Below are 20,288 nucleotides of genomic sequence, written 5' to 3' on the forward strand. Positions count from 1 at the left end.
GTCCTATGTTAATTATGAGGAATATGGTTACCTACTGCTTTCCTCCAAGCTCTGCTCAGCCTCTCCCAGGTGGGTGGTCTGAATAGGCAGACATCAGCCTAATGGCTTTCCTTTTATTGCTTCAACTCATTGCTTTATAATATTCTGATTATTTACAGGTTAACCCCTTCCCCCTGTCTTATTATTTTGTGAACTTTAGGTAAATTGCTTTCTCAGAATTATGAGGATAAATTATATAAAGTATTACAAAGATAGGAATAGCAAAGGATTAAATAAAGTCACTGGACTTGATAGCATCAGTATCCTTTCCTTCTACCTGAAATGATGGTAGATGATAGGATGAATGGAACTGTGAAGAGAAGTTTCTACAGGTCTGATCCTTGGCCCAAGACTCATTGGAAGATTACCCGAGACCAGTAAAGCTCTCTAAGATTTGGTAACACAAAATCTCTGTCTTCTTAAAGTTATCCCAGGCCAATACTGGTGATGGTGATGGTGGGAAATAGGATTAAGAAGGAAGATATTGGTTGCCTATCCAGTGATTGGCAAACTCATTAATCAACAGAGCGAAATATCAACAGTACAACGATTGAAATTTCTTTTGAGAGCCAAATTTTTTAAACGTAAACTATATAGGTAGGTACATTGTTATTAACTTAATTAGGGTACTCCTAAGGCTTAGGAAGAGCCACACTCAAGGGGCCAAAGAGCCTCATGTGGCTCGCGAGCCGCAGTTTGCCGACCACGGGCCTATACAATATTTACTTCCCCCATCTACTCTTAATAGACGCTCAGTTTTGTTCAGTAACCCACCCTTCCCACTGCAGCCCTATAGAGAAGGGGATCTTACCTCTAGCTCCAAGGGCCTGATTGGTTCAAGGGCTCTTGTTCATTTATTTAGTAAACATTGAGAGGACTCTATTATGTGCCAGGCATTGTCTTCGATAAATAAAAAAGTTCCAAATCCCTAACACAATAAGTTGACATTATAGTGCGTGTGGAAAGAAAATGTTCAAATAATAAGGCAAAACATATGGTGATAAGATCCAAGAAGGAAAACAAGTCTGTGGGTAGGGTAGGGTAGGGGGAGGAAGGAAATGCTGGAAGACAGTGCTGGGGAACAGTTGCTATTTTAAAAGAGTGATCAAGGAAGAGCTTGATGAAGTGACATATTCGTCTTCCCTTGTTTTGTTTTAAAATTAGGTCAGTTCTGTCAATGAAACCAGAGGGGATGTCTGCTGGAGAACTTGCAGGAAAACATTTCCTCACAACAAAGATAGAGACACAGGAAGAGACAATCTCTCTTTTTCCTCTGGATGTTGTTGTAATTAGATGTGATGCTGGGAAGACGCCTTTCTACCTGCTTGATGACAGCAAGCATGGCAGGGTGAGAGAGAGAGAACAAACTTTGGACCTTGATTATTTTTCTGAGCCACAGAATTAACTAACCCTGAAGTCTGATCTGTGTCTGTGCTTTCCATAATGTGAAATAGTAATTTTTCATATTGTGTATGCCAGTTTAAATCAAGGTTCCTTTAACTTGCAGCTGAAGCCATCCTAACTGATATAAAATGGGTCCTGGTAGCTTTAATAGACTGCAATAAACAAGTTTGCAAAATTCTAAGTAGATAGGGGTAGGAACTTATAACATTACTGATAATACTGGCATTTATTTTTCTGAACACAATCTTAGGTGTAAGCTGAGCAACTTCTTTAAACTGGAAGCAGTTGAGATAGAAAAACAATTACCTGTTAGAGTTCATTTGCCCAAAACCATGACAAAAGGGACTCCAGACACCATTCTTGAAAACCTTATATTCAGGGAATCACAGTCCACAAACCCTGATTTATAACTAAGTATGGAGAAGAGCTGTGTAGATGAAGGGGTACATATAGATATGAGTAAAGATTCAATAAATAAGAGCAGTGATTCCAGACAATGTAGAAAGTGGCTGTGATGGTGGCTGTGATGGAGAGTTGGCCACACTGTGAATGCGAGGTTAGCCTTCCAAAAATTTCTCCTTATAACTAAGAACTGCTAAAAACTGTAGTCTCTGATTTCATCAGTATAAGCTGCCAACTGTGGTAGGCAGAATAATAGATCCCTTTTGCCCCTAAATGTACACATCCTAGTTCCCAGAACCTGTAGACATGCTATGTTATTATGGCAAAGGGGACTTTGCAGACATGATAAAGGTCATGGACCTTGAGATGGGGAGATTATCTTGGATTATTAGTGTGGGTCCAATCTAATCAGATGAACCCCTAAGAGCAGGACATTTCCCCCACTGCAGTCTGAGAAATATGACAGATGAAGATGCAGGAGAGATCCTAAGAACAAACTGATTCACCTTTGCTGGTGGTGAAGGTGCAGGAAGGGAACCATGAGCTAAGACATGTGGGTGGTCTATAGAAGCTGAGGATGACCCTTAGCTGACAGCCAGCAAGGAAACAGAGATGTCAGACCTATAGCAGCAAGGACCTGAATTCTGCCAACAAGATGAATGAGCAAGGAAACATTCTCCCCTAGAGGGTCCTTTAATAAAGGCATGCAGCGCTGCCAAAACCTTATTCACACAGCCCTGCCCACACCTTAATGCTAACCTGGAGACCCATGTCAGACTTCTAACCACAGAACAGTGAGATAATGTATGTGTGTTGGTGTGAGCTGCTCAGTTTGTGGTAATTTGTTATCACAGGAATAGAAAATGAACGCACCCACCTAGTAACTGTGTCCTAGGTGGATAAAGCACTGGACTGAACTACTGGAGGGTGCGGAGAGGGTAGGAAAGGCTTAAAAAATGGAGTGTTGCTTTGAAGTGGCCCAGTAAGCAAGAGAGAAAGGGGTCATACTGAGTGTTGGGTGGAGAAGACATAGAAAGTGGTTAGGAGGTATAGCAGTTATTGATTGTGTGCAACAAATGATCCACAAACTTTGCAGCTTAAAACAACAACAATTTTCCATGAGTCTGTAATTTGGACCGTGTTAGCTCTTTGGTTCTTCTGTTGAGCTCAGTGGGGTTTTCTCATACATGTGTGATCAGCTGCCAGTCAGCAAGACAACTGCCTCTGGGGTTCAACTGGTGCTAAGATGACTGGCCATGTGGTTAGCCCAGACTTGTACCCAACGTTGTTAACAAGGGTCTCAAGAGAAGCAAGAGACACTTTTCAAATCTCTGCTTGTGTCATATTTGGTATTGCCCCATTGGCCAAAACAAGTCACATATTTGGCCCGGTGTATTAGTTTGCTAGGCTGCCTTAATAAAGCACCATAGACGGGTGGATTAAGCAACAGAAATGTATTTTCTCACAGTTCTGGGGGCTGGAAGTTCAATATCAAGATGTTGGCAGGTTTAGTTTCTTTTGAGGCCTCTGTCTTTGCTTACAGATGGCCTCTCTGGTGCTGCCTCTTCACCTGGTCTTTCCTCTGTGCACACACCCCTGGTGTCTCTTCCTCTTCTAATAAGGACACCAGTCATATTGGATCAGAGCTCCACCCCAACAGTCTCAGTTTAATGTAAAGACCTTATCTCTAAATATGGCTGCATTCTGAGGTACTGGGAGTTGGGACTTTAACATATGAATTTTGGAGGCACTCGATTCAGCCTTAAAGACTCAGTATGGGAGGAAACTACCCACAAGCATGGATCGTGAAAGGCATGATCAAATGGGGTGAGGTGGAGGGGCACATTACTCTATCAATCTACCAACAGAAGCTTATCAAAATGTAGGAAAAGAACTGAAAATGCACAGTAATTCCAAGGTATTTGTTCAAGGTATAATATCTTAGAGAAGGAGTCTGCAAACTATGGCTATGGGCTAAATTTGGCCCCTGCCCACTTTTGTAAATAAAGATTTATTGAAACCCAGCCTCCCATTTATTTGTGTATTGCCCATCGCTGGATTCCTGCTACAATAGTGCAGTTAAGTAGTTGTGACAGAGACTGTAAGCCTTATAAACTTTTAACCTATTTACTATCTAGACTTTTACAGAAAATGTTTGCTGACCTGACCCTAGTGTTAGACAATTTTAAGAAAGTCATGAATCAGGTGGAGAAAGGGTAAGATCCAGACAAACATACTGTCCGGGGGAGGGAAGGAAGGTGCAGGCACAATTTGTCGTGGTCACTTCAGGTAACAAAGAACCAGATAAACAACAGCTCTGGGATTGTTACAAGGATTAGTCCTAATGTGTGTATGAAGTTCACTGAAACTCTAGAGTTTCACACAGCCTTGGTCACCACCCATCTGCTACCCACACAACTTGTTCCTTTCAAGTATTATCCAGGAATATGCAGTTGTCATACTCAGTGAACAAAGCAAGAGTCAAGCTTTGCGAGGGACTCCCCTCCTACAATAGTTCATACTAAGCCTCATTCATACCCAACACGAAGGTAGTGCTGCTTCTCTTTCTTTTTGTTTATTCATCACCAAAGGAAATGCTTTGTATTGATGAGAGAGAGAGAGAGAGAGAGAGAGAGAGAGAGAGAGAGAGAGAGAGAGAAAGGGAGAGAGAAACACCCATCAATTGCCGCCATAGGTGCCCTGCCTAGGGATTGAACCCACAGCCTAGGTATGTGGCCTTATCAGAAATCGGACTCCCAACCTTTTGATGCAGAAGATAATGCTCCAACCAATAGAGCCACCCAGCCAGGGCAGCAGTGCTGCTTTTAAAACCCATTTCACGTTTTAAAACCAATTCTGCTAAGCGTGATTTCAGCTGTCACTTCTTGTTATTTTGGGAGAAGCTTGATGCTCACAGGTTTGAAACATCCCATCCATTTGTTCAATGGGCTTCTGATAACTATCCCTGCTCATTGGGTATGAAGTCGACACCAATTATGCAGGTGACTGCCTTAACGATAGAGTGTTTAGAACAGACCGCAGTGCCTTGTGGTTCTTGCCATGTCTGCACGTGTGCCACTGAAAAGTCTCTAAAACTGGTGCAATTTTACCATTGGTGGAAGTGGAGAGTTCAGGGAGAACTGGGGAATGAATGAAAGATGATAGCAGGCTCAGGGCTGTATGCACTGCAGACGTGGTCTGAACCCCACTGGAATCCAGGGAAGCAGGCTTTCAAACCCTTGCTACATAAGCCTCGTTATCGCTGAAACAGACCACTTGAGATGGAAGTACAGACGGATTTGCTGCTGCTGACAGCTCACCAGGACCAGCTCTCCATTCAGGTACATTGATATGCATATTCACTCTACTGGAAAAAAATCATCTCCTCTTCTACCCTGGGACACTGCTTCTGTGGGCTCGGAATCTGCTATTTTATACCCACCTGCTGGCACAATATAAGCAGCCTCAATAGGCATCCAGCTATGAAAAGCTCCGAGGAGCACTATTGCAGTGCGGATTGCTTCCTTGCTCTGTACTGTGCGGTGATTGTAAGATGGATTGCCAGATTAGCACAGGCACACAGTGTTTGCGTAAGAAACAGGAAGGGTGATTTTTTTCCCTGCTTCTCCTACCAGCTATTTCTCACCAGTCCCTTTGCTTCCTATAAAAGTGAGGTATTTGTTAATGTCATTCTGAGTGGAAATTCAAAGGGCAGAATCACTGACTCAAGCCCAAAGTGAAACTGTTTCTTTCTGCCCTCATACTGCCAGAGAGGAGCCTCTGATGCTACTTGCCCAAGCGGCCACTGGCCTCTGCAACAGCCGGCTGGCTTGGCTGGCTCCTGGGGCTTGCAGCACAGCGGTTTGCTCGTCTTGGATGTTTTATATCAGGAACCAACTAAATGAACAAAGCCACCATTCCCGAATCAGAAAGTTGTTTCCAAAACACAAACAAGTTAACAAAACAGGTAGAATCTGGGCAGCCTGGAGGCACGAGGCTGCCTCCTTCTTTGGGAGATGGTGCAGCCTGTGTGTCTAATATATGTTAACATCTTGTCTTCAAGACGTTGACCTCGCTTTGATTCAGACATTCTAGAAAAGCATTCATTTCTTCTCCATTTCAAAGCTGTTGATTTGGCTTAGGAAAGAGCCGCTTTAAACAGAAGCCTTTACACTTGTCTGGGTATATTCTGTTCCAATTTTTGTTTTGGCCACAAGTCAAAGATAACAGCTGTGCGCTTGTGGGTTCACTGAACTCTACGTGCTTGTTGGCTGCATCGCCAACCAGAGGGAATAACCAATAATTAGAACATTTCGGGTCATCTTGGGAAGAACAGAGTTTGCTCATGTTTGGAAAGGTGATGTGACCTCCCTCTGATTTTCCCAAATGCGGATCTGCCGTGATTGCAAGCCTGGACTCACGGCCTCGGTGTCCTCCCTTCTCCAAAATATAGCCTGATAAATGATGGCTTAAAACTATGTTTAATGTTATTCAGCTTAACTCTAGTTCTGCAGCAGGCCTGAGCCACGATAACAAGCAAAGTACTTGTGTATTCTTAACACATCAGCATTTCTGATCATAATGATTTGTGACTCAGACCTTGAAAGCTGTGGGGTTTCCTCCTAGTTGAATCAATACAAGTTTACATAAATATATGTTTCTGTTTTCCTTTTGTTCTTGCTTCAGCATTTATGTTTACTTGCTGGCAGCAACGGACTATGGGTGGGTGGGGGAAAAGAGAAATGGAGCAGATAAAGAGAAAATCCCAATAAATTATTTGGGTGGGTTTTAATTTCTTCTCTGATTAGTACCATTTTGTTTGGTTTGTTTATGAAGGGTAATGTGTTGGAATTTTCATTTGAAATGGTAAAATTAATCCTATGTACTTAAAATATATAACCAGTCACACATTACTTTTTTTATTTTTATTTATTTCAGAGAAGAAGGGAGAGGGATAGAGAGATAGAAACATCAATGATGAGAGAGAATCATTGATCAGCTGCCTCCTGCAGGCCTCACACTAGGGATCGAGCCCGCAACCCGGGCACTATGTGCTCTGACCTCCTGCTTCATAGGTCGATGCTCGACCACTGAGCCACGCCGGCTGGGCTATACATCACTTTTGTTATGAACGAAAGCCATTCCTGTAAAGTATAATGAATATAACCATCCATATGTTACATTGAATTATAAACTATAGTCATGTCTACACGGACTGTGCGTGTATCAGGGTACTTGAGGCGCTAGAGTTGTTCAGATCAGTGATTAAGATCCTAAAGCATTCTCCCAACATGAAGTAGAGGCTGGTTTGCTACCGATGCCAGGACCATGGGAGAATTCCCTCTGCATGCAAATCCCCCTCAGTTAAGAGTACAAGGTTGGCAAAAAATAAGGGAATTATTTTTTTGCTTGATTTTATGCCATGGATAGAAGAACCTTTTACTTCCACTTGAATAACCACCAGGATGAGGCAGGGACCACTTTTTTAAAGATTCACTTGTAAGACAGTCCCTGTTAAGAAGCAACAACCCAACACTGATGCCTCATTTCATTCTCCTGGGGACTGTGCCGGGGCACAGGGGCTGGGCTGTTTGTGACACACACAGCACCCAGTGGAGGTCACAGGCAGGGCCTGGATTCAGACGCTCCTTCTGCTCAGCAAACGCTGGGCCCCAGGGCTGCATCTGCTCAGGACTGGGACTTTCTATTTTCCACATTGGCCAGTCGCGGCTCTGAACATGTTTGTGTTTTTTGGTGTCCATTTAAATCCCAAACCCTCTACTTTAATCATGCCTGGCCTCCCTAGCCTGAAATCTATCTCAATAAGAAAGTAAATGAGTGTGCCCTGACCAGTTTGGCTCAGTGGCTAGAGCGTCGGCCTGTGGACTGAAGAGTCCCAGGTTCGATTCCAGTCAAGGGCATGTACCTTGGTTGCGGGCACATCCCCAGTAGGGGGTGTGCAGGAGACAGCTGATGGATGCTTCTCTCTCATGGATGTTTCTAAATCTCTATCCCTTTCCCTTCCTCTCTGTAAAAAATCAATAAAGTATATTTTTTTAAAAAAGAAAGTAAATGAGTGATTGTTATTATTGGATAATACAGATACATTTTCCCCGTCTGGATTCATTTAGGTCAGCGGTTCTCAACCTGTGGGTCGCGACTCTTTGGGGGTCAAACGACCCTTTCACAGGGGTCGCCTAAGACCATCCTGCATATCAGATATTTACATTACGATTCATAACAGTAGCAACATTACAGTTATGAAGTAGCAACAAAAATAATTTTATGGTTGGGTCACAACATGAGGAACTGTATTTAAAGGGCCAGAAGGTTGAGAACCACTGATTTAGGTGAAGTCCAATTACGTGTAGATATTTGTGTGGAATATCCATGGATTTCCCATTTATTTCCCTAAGAATGCTTTCAATGACATTTTATACTGAACAGGAAAAATTAGAGCTAATTCAAAGGCCATGTGCATATGTCATATTCACTCTGTTAACCAGCATGTGATCACTGAGGTAGATTCTTGAATTATAACCTAGATTAGGATGGATAAACTGGTTAGTAACAAGGAATTCTACCTGAAAAGCCATGATAGAAAATATCAGTGGCATTGCTGAATCCCTGAAGATATATACGCAGAGCACAGCACGCTGTGTTGAGAGCTGTTTCCTACACTGGTCCTGAGAACAAAGGGCTCCAAATAAGCCAGGGCTGTTTAAACTTCTCTTGGAAGATGGAATGTGTGAGCTCAACCAGAGGAGACTGAGAGACACTCATCTTCTTGAAACAAGCCACAAATATGCCGCCACACTCCTGGGCCACATTTCCTGCCTGCTTGGAGCATCCCTCTAGGATTGAAGGAACAAAGGCAGGTAGTAGGGAAAATTCAGTGAATCCCCGAGATGGCTGTGCTTGCAAATTATTTCTGTGTGAAGATTTAGAATCGGGGAAATACAGGAAAGTGTGCAGCAGGGATATTTTCCCCATCCTCAGCACTTCTAGCAACGGACTGATTGGTGTGAGAAATTAGCTGTCCTGCGGAGAGTTAGGTGTAGCATCATAAACTAACTCCAAGGAAGCCGGTGCTTCTAGAATATCGGTCTTTAAACCCTGGGCCCGCTCCAGTGGTTTCCCTCATTAGCTTCATCATGTTGTCACCCAGGGGGTGCAGCAAACAAATTGCAGGGCTCTATCCACTAATACATTTAATCTGACTAATTTTTAGGCTGGTGCTTTTCCTCTTTCATACCTCACAGCGCCTTTACCTTCTCTACTTTGGGTAACACCACATAGGTGCTCATTTAACAACGAAAAAGCACCTCCAGAATGCCTCCCTGTGCTGTGGGAGCTAGAATGAACTTAATGCCACAGCAGAGCAAATCTGTGTACAACACGCAGGAATAAATGATGATTTACTAGTAGTTTTCTAGGGACCAAAAGAGAAAACCAGAGATGTTCCTATTGAACAAAAGCAAATTTTCTTGTATTTCTGATATCATTAATGATTATTATATGATTAATATATGTAATGATTAATATATGTAATTATCATTACATATCATTAATGATTATTACTATTCTTATTCTTATTTTATTTCCTATTTTAAAATCATTCTTTCAGATCTATCTACATTATGAAAAACAAACATTTGTGGAAAAAAGATAAATCAATAGATATGGTATAGGCAGCAGTGTCGTAAGGATAGAGCCAGTTCTTTCTGCTTCTCATTAAGCTTTTTTTTTTTTTTAATATTTTTTATTACATATGTGTACCCTCTACCCCCCCTCCCCCCGCTCATCCCCTCACCCCCCCCCCCCCCCGTTGTCCGTGTCCATTGGTTAGGCCTATATGCTTGCATATAAGTCCTTTGGTTGATCTTTCCCCCTTGCCCCCACCCTCCCCTACCTTCCCTCCAAGGCCCGACAGTCCAATCAGTGCCTCTCCGTCTCTGGATCAGTCCTTGTTCATCAGTTTATGTTGTTCATTATATTCCACAAATAAGTGAGATCTTGTGGTATTTATCCGCTCTCCAGTTCCATCCATGCTGTGGCAAATGGTAAGAGTTCCTTTTTCTTCTTCCTCTTCTTAAAGAATACCTTTCAGCATTTCATATAATGCTGGTTTGGTGGTGATGAACTCCTTTAGCTTTTTCTTATCCGTGAAGCTCTTTATCTGACCTTCCATTCTGAATGATAGCTTTGCTGGATAAAGTAATCTTGGTTGCAGGTTCTTGCTATTCATCTCTTTGAATATTTCTTGCCACTCTCTTCTGGCCTGCATGGTTTCTGTTGAGAAATCAGCTGACAGTCGGATGGGTACTCCCTTGTAGGTAACTGACTGTCTTTCTCTTGCTGCTTTTAAGATTCTCTCTTTATCTTTTGCTCTTGGCATTTTAATTATGATGTGTCTTGGTGTGGTCCTCTTTGGATTCCTTTTGTTTGGGGTTCTCTGCGTTTCCTGGACTTGTAAGTTCATTTCTTTCACCAGGTGGGGTAAGTTTTCTGTCATTATTTCTTCAAAAAGGTTTTCAATATCTTGCCCTCTCTCTCCTTCTGGTACCCCTATAATTCTGATGTTGGTACGCTTGAAGTTGTCCCAGAGGTTCCTTACACTATCTTCATATTTTTTGAGTCTCTTTTCTTTTTTCTTTTTCGGTTGGGTATTTTTTGTTTCTTTGCATTTCAAATCTTTGACTTGATTCTTGGGATCCTCTTGTCTGCTGTTGGATCTCTGTAAATTATTCTTTATTTCAGTCAGTGTATGCTTAATTTCTAGTTGGTCCTTTTTCATGTCCTCCATGGTCTCACTATACTCCTTGAGGGATTCATTAAATTTATCGGCGGTTTCCATAAAATTCTTGACAAACCTTATAAACGTGGCCTTGAACTCTATATCCAGTCGTCTGGCCTCCTCCGTTTCTGCCAATTGTGACCTGTTTCTTTGTCTCCACATTTTGGCTGCTTCCCTGTGTTGATAGAGTGGCCTGCGCGCCAGGTGTCCTGTAGGGCCCAGTGGCTCAGCCTCCCCAGTTACCTGGGGTGGACACTCTTGGTGCACTCTTGGTACCTTGGTTGTTGTAGGATCACTGGGAGGAATTGACCTCCAGGCCAATTGGCTGTGGGAAGCAGCTGTGTCTGAAGTGGGAGAATGGACCCCCTCTGACCACTGGGTACAGTGGCTCCTGGATCTAAGGAGGTGCTAATTCAGCCCCTGCCTGAGGCCACACAGCAGAAACCAGGAAGAGGCTCAGCTGTGAAGCAATGCAAGCTGCTGCGGGGCCTTGGGCCTTCTCTTGGAAGTTCCGAGTCTGCCGGGCTGGGCTGTAGTTAGGTACATTCACATGCAAAAGCCTCTGCCGCAGCCTGGGTGGGGCAGGGCCTCAGGGAGTCAAAAGGGCAGAGAAAGACGCTATGGCTGATTCTCCGCGCCCAGAGTCTCGCGTCTCAGTGTCCTGGTAATGGCTGCAAGCACCTCTGAGGGAAATCCACCCTCAAGTTCGCCCGCTGCCGCCTGACAGACCAGCCTCTGCCCGTATGAGTCCTGGGTCCCCAGAGACTTCCCGGAACCGGAGTTCAGAGCAGTCGGGAGCTTGTGATTCAAAAAGACAGCCACGTCCTCAGGTGCCACCCCATTTCCGCGCGCGCGAGCCGCCGCCGTACCTCTGCACTCAGCCTCCGCAGCTCCTCTGGCTCTCAGCGTGCTTTTCTTTTCTTCTAGTTGTAGAAATTACACTCAGCCAGCCTTCCTGTTGTTTTGGACGATGTTTGCTCCGTCCTTTGGGATAATTTTCAATTGTTGTGTGGGGCAACTATTTCCCGGTGTTTATCTATGCCGCCATCTTAGTTTCTCTTTTTTTTTTTTTAATATATATATTTTATTGATTTTTTACAGAGAGGAAGAGAGAGGGATAGAGGGTTAGAAACATTGATGAGAGAGAAACATCGATCAGCTGCCTCCTGCACACCCCCTACTGGGGATGTGCCTGCAACCAAGGTACATGCCCTTGACTGGAATCGAACTTGGGACCCTTCAGTCCTCAGGCCGACGCTCTATCCACTGAGCCAAACCTGTTAGGGCCTCATTAAGCTTTTTACCTTACATTATTAGCCCCTTAACAGTTTTAGTGAGTGCTGTCTTTAGCTTAAGAAAAGAAGATAGTACATATATATATTTTTAAGTAACCTAAAATGTGTCAGGCACTGTGCTGGCTGTATTTCATTCGTTATCTTATTTAATACTCATAACAATCCTGTGAGGTGGATGGTATTCTTATTTTACAAACAAGCAAACTGAGAAAAATCGAAATAAATGGGGATAGGAAGAAGAAAGGGGATCTGGGGTTGTCAATCAGCTGGATTCTGACTTGTTAGGCTTCCTGATCTTGGAACCACAGTGACCCCCTTGTGGCATTTGGAAGAGAGCAGAATTTTTGTAGCACAGTCAGGAATTCCCTCTGGGAAACTGAAGTTGTCCTGTTGGATCCTTCTGGAATGAGTTATTTCAGAGCCCCAACAGGAGAATCTGCTGGTGCAAGCACAGGTATGAGTTCTGTTGCTTTGGGCCTATGATGACACAGCTCCACCCAACTCCAGAGCTCTCATATATTGTATAAATATCAGGGACTGACACTTACTAAGCACATACTATGGGCCAGAGAATGTTCTAATGGCTTCATTTAATCCTCAGACCCCAGAAAGGTAGATGCTAATTTTTTTTTTTCTATTTTACAGAAGAGAATTCTGAGGTAGCCATTGAGTAGCATGGAGGTGAAATCACTTGTCAATGTGACAAAACTAGTAAGTAGTGGAATTGGGCTTTGATCTGCGGCAGGCGGGAGTCAGAGTCACCACCCTCAACCACTTTTGCTCATTGCCCGTCACCCAGGCCCTTCAGAGTTACCCTTTGTGAAGCTGCCTTGTTTGGGATGAGGCTCATGTCCCTCTGACTCTTCTTATCACCTCCTCCTTCCCACTCACTTTCCTCTGAGTTCCACTCTGGGGAAATCCCTCCTTCTCTCTTAGAGGGACTTCAACTCTCCTGAAACCCTGTTTTCCTTTTGTTTGTACATCGTGGATGGTGCATTAGTGGGTTCAGCGCCCTTGGAACCCAAATTTTTAGCAACTGATAAACCAGTTTCCCTTTCTTGGAAGGCAAGGAGGTGTCAATCTTCAAATTTTCTAGGAGGTGAGTAAAAATGTTGGCCTTCCATCCTTTTGATGTAACAAAGAGAAAGAAGACAACAAAACAGAGTAATTCAGACATGTCACTGCATACCCGCCACAGAGAAAATCAGAGACTGCTTCACAAAACTCTAGTCAAAGCTTAGGCTCTGGCATCTGCCTGGGTTTACATCTGCACTCTTCTAGGTAACTAGCTGGCTGAATATAAAACCACTTCTAATCCTTGGCTTGCCAACTATAAAACAGGCTTAATTTCTAGTTCATGGTGTGACTGTGAGAATCAATGGTGATGGTGTGTGTAAAATGCTTGTCACAGTGCCTGGCAATGGTAAGCTTATAATAAAAATCATTTTTACTAATTATGATTGGTAAAGCTCTGGTTGCATGAAAACCTGGATTTCGACTCTACAAATGCCTTGAGGACAGTCACTGTGACTTAGACTATCTCCATCAGTCTGGGGCCGCCCCAAGCTGTCCTAGTGCACACTTAGGTGCCTGCACGGGAAGTACTGGCAGAGTGCTTTCCACACCTTCTCGTCTTCAGAAACAGCTAATGGGACGTGGACATCTCTAGCCTCGCGTATCTCTGGGCTTACATGCTTTTTCCAAAGGGCCACATCTGGGAAGGAGTAGAGGTGGGATTTGAATCCAGCCGTCAGATCCTGACCTTTATATTTTGCTTGTGGCCAGAAACAGGAGCCAGATGACTCAGTTACTGGAATCCAGGTTTTGGACACAGGCAGTTTGGATTTAATGTTCTGATAGTAAAGTGAACTTAACTCCTCTGGAGCTCTTGGGGTCTCAGTTTCTCCAACTAGAAAATGGTGATAAGATGACCAGTCCTGCAGGGCTTTTTATCAAGAAACAAATGAAGTGATGACCAGCGTCTGGTATGGATGTTACATAGATAGGCCTGGTGTTGAAAAGACCCTATTTTCTAGGCCAGTGGTCGGCAAACTGGCTCCTTGAGTCTGGCTCTTCCAGAAAATACCACGTGCAGGCGTGCATGTACAGTGCGATTGAAACTTTGTGGCCCATGCCACGGGGCCAAAGAGCCACATGTGGCTTGCGAGCCGCGGTTTGTGACCACTGTTCTAGAGTATGAAACACTTGATATCAGAATGGGTTGGGGCATTTGTTGTCCCTCCACATCAGGGAAACTGAGCAATGGGTTCACTTGGTATAATAAAGCTACGAAGGCAGTCAAACCCATTTTTCAAAATGCAGGATATGACTAAGGAAATACTGTAAATATAGATGATATGACCATCAATGACAAACTATGTCTTTCAATGGTAAACCTGATTCTTTTATGATGTGAAACTAAATTAACTACTTCTAATTCAGCAGTTAGAATAATGTGGTCATGAAACTAAGGATGAGCTAGGTCCTGGAGGTGTGAGTCCATTGTTAAAAGAAGTCAGTTTAGGACAAGTGAAAACGTGGACAAATTTGTAAAATATTGCCCAAAGACCTGAGTTTTCTACTTGTTCAGCCTTTTGATGCTACTAGATGCATCATTTTGACAACAGGTTTAAAAAGGTGATGTGAGTAGGGGAAAAATTTGCTTCTTTGCAAGTAATTTTACTGGTTGGATTTCAAATATCTAGGGAAGGCTTAGTCATAAAATATTTAAAATAAAAATTTTAAATGTGAATAAGGTGATAAATGAAAAAAAAAATCACAATTCTTTAAATGTCACTTCATTCCACAGTGCACATTGTCTGCGTTTCTCCTCAGCAAGTGGGGAAATGAAAAATGTCATGTACACGCAAGGTTGACAAATTGATTTTTCTTTGTGAGTACACATCGTTGCATTAAGAATCAGAAAAAAATATTTGTACTTTGTAGGTTTAAATGCTGAATTTATACTATTTGGCCCATTAAAAAACTGCTAAGAAGAACATAGAGGTAAAAACATCAATATTTCTGTGATGTTTTGATATTTACTGGTAATGCTTTCTTAAGTATCACCTGCTCCACTGAAGCTGAATTCAGAAGTTAAATCATAATTTTCTGGCATTATTATTTATTTTCAGCCTTTCCAGATGGAAAACATGAAATGTTAAAAATACCTCAAAAATGACTAGATATGTAATTTTTGCTCTTCAAAAATTGCTTGAAATGTAATTTTTGTTCTTCACTCAGAATTCCTGGATCCACATACGATTTTTAAATTTTTATTTTAAAGGTTTTTTTAAAAATTGAATTTTAGAGAGAGAGGAAGGGCGAGGGAGAAAGAAACATCAATGTGAGAGTAAAACATTGATCAGCTGCCTCTTTCAGGCCCCCTACCTGGGCTTGAGCCTATAACTCACGCATGTGCCCCAGCAGGAATCAAACCAGCAACCATTCAGTGCAAGGAATGATGCCCAACCAACTGAGCCACACCAGCCAGGGTCATCCACATATGACTTTTGCTCTCAACTCTGCTCCTGTGAGCATCCACAGCCCTCAAAATAAATATAAAATATATAATTTTCCATCTGAGGTCATCCGGAAGATGATTTCCCAAAAGAAAAACAACAGCAAAAAATGCTTCTGAAACAAAGGATAAACATGGAGTTTTGAAAACCGATTAAACTCCTTTGAAAGTTTTAAGCCAAGGCAAAAGGGGACAAGTGAGACTGTAATAGAATTCATCTTGCCAGCAGCATCATAGAGCATTTGCTCTCCTGAACACTAACTTCAGCGGTGATTTATTAGGGGACCAAGTTCATGTCATTGCACCCTGATCTTCAGAGACCTGGCTTCAAATCCCGATTTTACTCACAATTGAAAATGAAGCTGGTGGTCAAGTCCCAGCCCCATTTGACATGATTGTCAGCCTGTACTCAGGAGAACGGCTGTCTGGGAAAACAGGGAGCGTTAACTTGCAGGTCAGGGACTCAAGTACATATCAGTGGAATTTTTATCTGCAGTGAGGCTGAGAGGGACTGCCAGCTCCTGACCCTCTCAGTGGGACACTTATTAAGCTGCCTGACAAAGTAGGGTAATATAATCCTGATGTCCTTCTAAGGAAGCTTTTGTCCTTTACTTTTTTCTTTCTTCTTCTTCTTTTTTTTTTTTTGGTCACAGCTTAAGGAAACAACTAATTATTAAAATGTTGGAGAACAAATGCCTCTGGAACTTGGAGTGTCTGTGTAAAATCTTAAAGGCAGCACAATTGTGCTTCCTGGCTTCTGCTTGCCCTGTGCAGCTTATGAATTGTTTCCATGTGGCTGCTGCTTCAGTACAGACCTCTGATAAGAGGATGGGGAAATTAGCTTTATAGAAGTCTGCCAGTTCTGGGGTAATGTGTATGCCTAAGTGCAATTTCTTTGTTAAATAAATGGCCTACAAAAGGACGGTTGTTTGCTAACTATTGCGGAGAACGATAGAGAAAGCAGATTTATGAACATCAATTCTATAATCAGAAATAGGACAAAAAAAGCCAATCAATGTAATTAAATTCAACAATGAATTCCAGGAAACAGATAGATATATAAAAGGATATGACTAGAGTTTAGTGTTAATTTGTTATCAGATATTGGAACCTCTATTCCCTTAATAGAAGGTTGCCTCTTACTTTTGGTTGACTATTACATTAAATAATTTATTAATCAATTAATTTTTAAAGATAGTTTATTCTCCAGAGGGTCTCAAAAAGTTCATTGTCACCTCTCCAATATCACTGCAGATAAATTTGAATTTGTATCGATAGTAAGTTGTATGTTTCAGTTGTAACTACTTTTATTTTTAAATTTTTCTTTAATTTATTTGGGTGACATTGGATAATAAAGGTATATAGGTTTCATATATATAATTCTATAATATATTATTTATATAATATATTCTGTGTTTATTACCTCATCAAGTCTCCTTCCATTACCATTTATCCTCCCTTTACCTTCTTCTCTCTCCTCCATCCTGCTCTCTTTCTGGTAACCACCATACTATTGTCTGTGTCTATGAGTGTTTTGTTGTTGTTTTTTTCTTTGCTTAATCCCTTCACTTTTTTCACCAAGCCCCCCAAAATGCCTCCCTTCTGACAGCTGTAAGTCTGTTCTCTGTATATATGAATCTTTCTATTTTGTTTATAGTTTATTTTGTTCATTAGATTCCACATATAAGTAAAATTGGTTTGTTTCACTTAGCATAATAATTTCCAGGTCCATCCATGCTGTCGCAAAAGGTAAGATTTCCTTCTTTTTTACAGCTGATTTTTGGATATTTATTTTGTATTCTGCTATTTTACTTAATTCATTTATCAGTCCTAGTAGATATTTTGTGGAATCTTTAGTATTCTCCATATATAATATCACGTAATCTGTAAATAACCAGTTTTACTTCTTCCTTTCTAATTTGGATGCCTTTTTTTTCTTCTTTTTGTCAATTGCTGTGGTTAGAACTTCCAGTATTATACTGAATAAGAGTGGTGAAAGCAGACATCACTGCCTTTCTCCTGATTTTAAAGGAAACAATTTTAGATTTTGCCCATTGAGTATGGGTGTTGATTGTGGGTTTGTCATATATGGTCTTTATTAAATTGAGGTATATTCCCTCTGTTCCCCCTTTGCTGAAATTTTTTATCATAAATGGGTGCTGGATTTTATCAAAAGCTTTTGCCTCATCTATTGATATGATCATGTGATTTATCTTTCATTTTGTTTATGTGGTTTATCGCATTTATTGATTTGCAGACTTTGTACCAACCTTGCATCCCCAGAATAAATCCCTCCTGATCATGGTGTGTGCTCTTTTTAATGTATTGTTGGATCCGGTTTCCTATATTTTGTTGAGGATTTTAGTATCTATGTTTATCAGGGATATTGGCCTATAATTTTCTTTCTTTGTAATGTCTTTATCTATGTTTGGAATTAGGATAATGCAGGCCTCATAATATGAGTTTGGGAGTCTTCTCTTTAATTTTTTGGAATAGTTTGAGAAGAATAGGTATTAATTTTTCTTTGACAATTTGGTAAAATTCGCCTATGAAGCGGTCTAAGACTTCTGTTTGTTGGGAGGTTTTTGATCACTGCTTCAGTTTCACAGTTGTTATTTTATCTATTTAGATTCTCTGAGTGTCCTGATTCACTTTTGGAAGATTGTATGTTTCTAGGAATTAATCTATTTTTCCCAGGTTGTCCAATTTGTTGGCATATAGTTGTTTGTAATATTTTCTTACAATCCTTTTTAATTTTTTTTGGTGTTAGTTGTTACTTTTCTTCCTTTATTTCTGATTTTATTTGGAGACTCTTTTTTTCTTGATGAGTCTGGTTAAAGCTTTATCAATCTTGTTTATCTTTTCAATGAACCAGCTCTTGGTTTCACTGTTATTTTGTATTGTTTTTTAGATAGGGCTAGTGGATCTCCCATGAGGGGGAGTGCTGGTCAAGCTTGGGTGAAGGTGGGGGGAGGGGTTCAGAGCCAAACAACTCAGTCTGTCCTGGATTCTGCACAGATCTTGGAAGGGTGGAGCCACCAGGAATTGAGAGTTTGGAGCCTCCAGAACTCTGGGGAGTGGGGCTAGGGGATCTCCCATGAGGGGAAGGTGCCAGTCAGATTCACAGGAAAGTGGGGGGAATGGCCCCCACACCATAGTCAGACCACTCAGTCATTAATACCTCCTCCATCTGCCCAGCCCAGCAGCTGACTCCTCAACAGGGCACAGGTCCACAGGATGTGGCGAGAGGGAATCCAGAGTGTGGAATTATTTCTTTCCCAGGCTGATGCCATATGGAGAGGAGTGTTCCACCCAAGAAAGATTGTGTCTGTGGTGTGGGAGAGTGACCGCAAATGAGATTGTGTCTGTGGTGTGGGAGAGTGACTGCAAATGAGATTGTGTCTGTGGTGTGGGAGAGTGACTGCAAATGAAATTGTGTCTGTGGTGTGGGAGAGTGACTTAGCACAGGGATCCTTGTCACCCCTCATGTGACTCTAGTCTGCTCTGCCCTGCCTCTGCAGGGTGAGTGACTGCAAATGAGATTTTGTGCATTGGCCCTTTAAGAGGGCACTTGTGTCTCTCACCAACTTTGTCTCTCCCTAACAGACAGAATCCCTGCTGGTTTTCACAGCCAGATGTAATGTGGGTGCCTCTTCCCAGCTCTGGTGCTCTTGGTTTGGGAGCTGGGCTTGTGGCTGAGACCCTACGCTTCTCAGAGGGAAGCCCTGCAGGCGAGATAGATATACTAGTGCTGTGGTTGGCAAACTCATTAGTCAACAGAGCCAAATATCAACAGCACAACGATTGAAATTTCTTTTGAGAGCCAAATTTTTTAAACGTAAACTATATAGGTAGGTACATTGTTATTAACTTAATTAGGGTACTCCTAAGGCTTAGGAAGAGCCACACTCAAGGGGCCAAAAAGCCCCATGTGGCTCGCAAGCCACAGTTTGCCGACCACTGTGTAACTAGTACATCCAGAACCTCAGCTGTGGTCCATGAGAGCAGGGCCAGACTTTTAATGTCTCTGCCCTTCCTACAAATCTCGATGTGATTTCATTAGTAAGTCCTTGGTTATAAGACTTCTCTTCAGCTAGTGTTCAGTTGGTTACTTAGGTTGATTACTCTATACTTTAGTTGTAATTGGTCCTGGGAGGTGAGTGTAGCTTCTACATACTCCACCACCATCTAGGAACTCCTGAATATCTACTTCATACAAGAGGGTATATGATGGGCCTCACTATGGCAAGAGTCTCTGGGTGAGCTGTCCCTACTCATTATGCCATAACTGAGGGAAAGGGGACCATGGCGTTATTCTATTTGAATACAATCTGAGTGGACTATTTTTGTAAAGAGGGAGGCTGCTTCATTCCAATAAATTTTCCCATAGAAAGTTTATATCATCTTAGAAAAGCAGATAATACCTGGAATAGATTATGGTTCATGACCCTATCTTGGTAAACCTTGAATAGGGGTCCTCATAATATTGAATTTTATTTAACATAGTTCTTTCAAAGCACTTACTGGGGGCTGGCACTATTCTAAAGACTACAAATACTAATTCAATTAATCCTCATAACAATCCTGTGAAGTAGGTGCTAATATTTATCCCCATTTTCCAGATGAGTAAACTGGCATAGAGAGAAGTTGAGCTGAAGGTTAAATCTCCCCGCCCCCCTTCTCTCTTGTTAATTCTCACCCAAGAATATGTTTTTTATTAATTTTTAGAAAGAAAAGAAGGGAGAGAGAGATAGAGATAGATGATAGATAGATGATAGATAGATAGATAGATAGATAGATAGATAGATAGATATATAGATAAACAATGTGA

Source organism: Myotis nattereri, assembly GCF_964212035.1.
Source record: "Myotis nattereri genome assembly, chromosome: 2".
Classification (NCBI taxonomy): Eukaryota; Metazoa; Chordata; class Mammalia; order Chiroptera; family Vespertilionidae; genus Myotis; species Myotis nattereri.